This window comes from Gossypium hirsutum, chromosome A12 (genome assembly GCF_007990345.1).
Source record: "Gossypium hirsutum isolate 1008001.06 chromosome A12, Gossypium_hirsutum_v2.1, whole genome shotgun sequence".
Taxonomy (NCBI): Eukaryota; Viridiplantae; Streptophyta; class Magnoliopsida; order Malvales; family Malvaceae; genus Gossypium; species Gossypium hirsutum.
In genome coordinates this window covers 4,521,955-4,527,201 of record NC_053435.1, presented here as the reverse complement: position 1 = coordinate 4,527,201, position 5,247 = coordinate 4,521,955, and the positions used below count along the sequence as shown (strand labels likewise).

Genomic DNA, 5,247 nt, shown 5'->3' with positions numbered 1-5,247 from the left:
AACACACATTTACAATGAACAGCCTTTTTATCTTTAGGAAGCTTCACTAGATCCCATGTTCTGTTTTTATGGAATGATTCTATCTTTTCTTGCATTACAATCATCCATTTTCCTGAATTTTCATAGCTATCTACCTCGGAATAAGTAGATGGCTCTTGATTTGCATCTATCTCTTCAGTAACATTTAAAGCATAAGCAACTCGATCAGTTTTGGCGTACCTCTTTGGAGGTTTAATTTCTCTTCTAAGTCTGTTCTTGGCAATAGAATATTTTGGTGAAGAAGTAACTCTACTTTGAGTTTTTGTACTAACTTGAGGAGTAGACTCTGTTGTAGATCATGCATCAATCTGAAACTCCACCTGCTTTTGCTGGCCTTTATTGAAGAGCCTTTAAGAGATAAGTTAGGTAGCATAACAATTTCATCAAAATAACATCTCTGCTAATCACAATTTTTCTATTTTTAGGGCACCATAATTTATACCCTTTAACACCAGTCTTATAACCAAGAAAAAACACATTTAATAGATCTAGGTTCCAATTTCCCATTATCAACATGAGCATACGCAGGACACCCAAAAATCTTCAAATAAGAATGATCAGCAGGATTACTAGAAAATATCTCTTGTGGAGTCTTTTACTCAATGGAAAGACAGAGATCGGTTAATTAAAAAACATGTAGTAAAGGTCGCTTCAACCCAAAACGACTTCAATAAACAAACATTCGACAACATACATCGAACTTTTTCCATGATTGTTCTATTCATCTGTTCTGCAATGTCATTTGGTTGTGGAGTATGATGAACTGTCAAGTGTCTCACGATTCTTTCTAAATTGTACAATTCATTAAACTTATCAGAATAGAGTTCTAAGTCATTATCTATGCAGAGGTGTTTTATCTCTTTTCCTGTCTGCTTCTCGATCATAGTTTTCCAAGCCTTAAACATGGAAAACACATCACTTTTCTACTTCAAGAAGAATTCCTAAACTTTTCTGGAAAATCATCAATGATCGTCAGCATATAATTAGCGTCACCCCTCGAAGGCACTCTTGATAGTCCCAAAAGATTAAAATGATTATAATCCAGTGTTCCCTTTGTGTTATAGATTCCTCTAGTGAATCGAACTCTCTTTTGCTTCCCAAAAACACGATGCTTACAAAACTTCAGTTTGCTAATGCCTTGTCTATCAAGATGTTCTCTTTTGCTTAATTCTATCATGCTATTCTCACTCATATGCTTTAAACGTATATGCCAAAGTCTAGTAACATCATTATTTGACAAGGAAGAGGAAGCGACGACTGCATCACCAATAATAGTAGAACCTTGCAAAACATATAACTTAGCAGTCTTTATCTGCCTTTTCATCACAATGAGGGAAACCTTGCTAATCTTCAGAACCCCACTTTCAGCTGTGTACTTGTTAATTTTGATCATGCCAATACCTGCGACTTTATATGAAGCATTATTTATCATAAAAATAATACCTTTAGACATTGTTTCACATGTATTTTAAACATGCATTTCTCATTTTCATCTTTATTTTAAGTTACTTTATCGTTTTAAATACACATCGTTTAAATATTACATTTGTTATTATTCAAAAATCTTCAAAATAAGACAATATTCCGTATTTGGATTTGAGAAGTCGTATCTTAACTTATGGGGTTTCAATTTTTCTCGTTGAACCTAAATGACCGAATATCCTTTTAAAATTAAAATACATGAGATTAAAAAAAAAGGCAAGCTTATTCTCAAGGATTCAAGATGTCGTGTCTTAACTTTCGGGATGTGACATTTTGTTATCTCGAGATGAGAGGATCTTTAACGTACGTTTCGATTTCTTCAAGCAATTTTTAAGTAAAAATAACATTAATACAAAAATGGATTGTATTTTAAATTCTTTTTGAGTTTTCAGCTTTCGACATTAAGATATTAATTAATCAATTAGGTACCAATTTTTGGCGTTACGATGGTGCTAATCATTTCTCGTACGTAATCGACTCCCGAATCTATTTCTGGATTTTTTTAGACCGAAAAACATTGTTTTAATAAATCAAATCTTTTATTAAAAAGATCAAAGTATAAGGTGATCCGATCACACCCTATAAAAAAAGGATTGGTAGCGATTCACATTTAAAAAAAAAGTCGGTTTCAAAAATGGTTTCGACAATCTATTTTTAGATTGGAAAATCTTATTCTAATCAGTGTCAAATAGAATTCTAATCAATGTAAAATAAAATAAGTATAGTTCTATATGGATTTTACTTTTATTTTTTTTACCACTATATTTTATTTTAACAAAGATTTGAGTCACTCAACTCTAACAAAATACAATATTTTTATACAAATTTATTGGAAATTTTGAATAAATCTTGACAAATAGAGAGTTTAAAGTAAATAGAGAGTTGGACTTGAGTGAAAATAATGGAAAATAGCATGGGTAATTATAGGAAATTAAAGTTATCGTTCGGCTGTTTCAAAATTTTACCGTTGGTACGTTTGAATTTTTACCGTTAGAAAAATTATCGTTGGAAGAAAACGCACTCAGCTAGACGCGCTTTCATACATACTTTCCAAAAATGACCTATTTCCAAAAATGACTAATAAACAAAATATTTCAGTATATATAACTAATTTAGCCAAATATATTGCCATAATTTTAAAAAAATTTAAAAAAATTATATAATTATTAAATTACTCACTCTAAATATATAGCAAATCTAAAGATATTATAAACACCTTTCAAATATAAATAATTTTCAGTCATGGGTAAGTAAGCGTGTATTTATGAATTGAAAATTTAAGCTGAATAAAAATGTTAAATAAGTGTTAAATTTATATTAAAAAACTATTTAATAAATTAGTAAATATATGAATATAATTAAGTGCTTTGATAAATTAAATACTAATCTTAAAAGATTTTTTAATTTTTAATTTTAAATTTAATATTTTATATTATTTTGAATAGTTTAGAATTCGAGATAAAAGTTTGCTAATCGAGCTAGAATTGGACCAAAGAAGGGAGATCCATAGTCACCGGAAACTGGTTTCACTGGCAACTCTGGCAGCGGCAGTGAAGAAGACGACATTGGCTGGAGGCTTGGGTTAGGTAAAGGATTAATTTGGAGAAGTTGGAAAATGATTTACACGTTCCAGAAATCCAAAGCTATAAAGTGACTGTGTACTGTGTCAGTGGTATTAATGAATAAGAGAAAGTAGTGGTCCAATCTTAAATTGACTATGTGGATCAGCATTTATATTTTGGTATAAATGATTTTCTCATTTATCATATTTAATCAATGCACATGAAAACTTAATAACCTAATTCATACACCACAAGTTTTAGGAGCTCAGGAGACTTGGAAACCACTTCTCCAACCTTGAATTTTGTTTCCCATTCATGGCTCACCGCTTTTGAAAAATTCCTCAATGAATTGTTAGACGATGGTTCTAGTCTTTGGTTACCGCTCACCTTTTCTTCTCTTCCATTAACTTTCTATTCTGTCTTTTTCCTTTTTATTTTTATTTGTGGATGTATTTTATGAATAATTTTATTGCTTTCAGAAATTATGATGAACAGATGACGGTGTCGTTGTTGAAACTCTACCAACCACCAACATTTTTTTTAAAAAAATGAGTTGCTCTTTTGTCTGCTTTTTAATCTAATTTTTGTTTTGAAAGTATTTTCAAAATAATAAATTATTTCACAAATTGGTTTGGATCTATGTTGTCTTATTATTTTTTTGTTTTTTTCATTGTTTAACAAGTCTCCCTTTTTATAAATTTTTTGTCACTCTTGTAGCACGCTTTTTAATCTTGCTTATGTATGTAGTCTTGTTTTTGCAAGTAATTTTAAGAATTATTTTGTCGTTGTCCTTTCTAGTTTGGTGGATTTCGGCTTTTTTGCCTATTTTTTGCCACCATTTTGGACCACTTGGTATTGATTTCCTTATCATATTAACTGTTTGCAATTGCTCCAAATTTATTATACTTGAGTTGTGATAGAGGCAATTGTCAACATGCCATATATTCTATTGATGTTGAGGCTAAAAGTCTTTGTTATGTTGATGAAGCTTGTAAGGCCCAAATTTTGACCGGGGCTCAATAAAACCAAACCTAATTTCAACCTTAGCCCGAGCCCAAATAAAAAAAAATCCAGAAAAAAAATAATAAAATAGTCCAATTAATAATACATGGCCCAAATTAAAACCCCCATCAGCCCACAACTTAAACTAACCCTACCAGCCCACAATCTCAAAAATTTTCAGCAGACTACAAACTCAACCCCCACGTCAGCACTCCAAACAGGATCCCCGTATACCCCGCTCCATGTTTTCGCCCATGTTTCACGCCCCTCGTTCTCCACAACTTCAACACCTGCAATTGGAGCAAAGAAATAGGTAGAAAATGTATGGTTTTTGGCTATAAAGCCTTCAATTTTTCATAGTAAAAAAGGGGATCCAAAAATTGTATCACTCGCGTATTTTTCAAGGAATCAAACAAAAAACACACAGAAGGTTGATCTCCGATTTTGTTCTCTTTATTTTCATTTTTCGTTTTCTTGCTTCTTTAATATTTCTTTTATTTTTTATACAAATCTATTAAACAAAGATACAAAAAAGAAAAAATAAAAGGAAAGAGGAAGGATTCTCACCAGATCCGGCCCCGTCGCCGTGTTATCGGAACCTTCCCCTCCGTTCGGCGTGGTTGAGTCTAAAAAGGGGTTGAACCCTTGTCTTTTCGTTTTTGGAACTAGCCTCCAACAAGTAAAAAATGGGAGAGCTAAAGGAGCCCATTTTGGTGTATCGCCGACCACCGAGTGCAGAGGTGGCGCGGCAGTTGAAGGGCGGCAATGATGGGTTTCTTTGAAACCCTAGCAGAAAATAAAAGAGAAAGGAAATGGGGAGAGAGCAGGAAAGCTCTCTGTTCTTTTTGTTTAAAGTTGGGGGAAGGCTGGTAATGGAATAATAAAATAAAAAATAAAAAAGGGGAAAGTTGGTAATGGAATAAAAAAAAAGAAAGTTTTTTTTGTTTAAACGATGATGATGAAACGGCGTGTTTGGTGAAGTGGGGTGTGCATTATCCCTAAATGGGAGATTTGCTAGATTAGTCCTTCTCCTTTGCAACTCTATTCGACTAGGCCCCATTTTCTGTTTTCTTTTGTTTTTTTTTAATTTAGCTCTTAGATTTCGTTTGGGTTACATCTGGGTCCTTCGAAACACTGCGCATAAAAGGCTAGGAATATTTTC

The 5,247-nt window shown here is 32.4% G+C and overlaps 1 long non-coding RNA gene across 1 annotated transcript; it reads right to left on the bottom strand.

Moving 5' to 3' along the window:
- Positions 1-4,157: 4,157 nt before the first annotated feature.
- LOC107921817 (uncharacterized) lies at positions 4,158-5,006 on the bottom strand. Its single transcript, XR_001691104.2, has 2 exons — positions 4,653-5,006; positions 4,158-4,375 (listed from the first exon to the last, which is right to left on the bottom strand). It is a non-coding gene; the product is annotated as an uncharacterized lncRNA (long non-coding RNA).
- Positions 5,007-5,247: the final 241 nt, after the last annotated feature.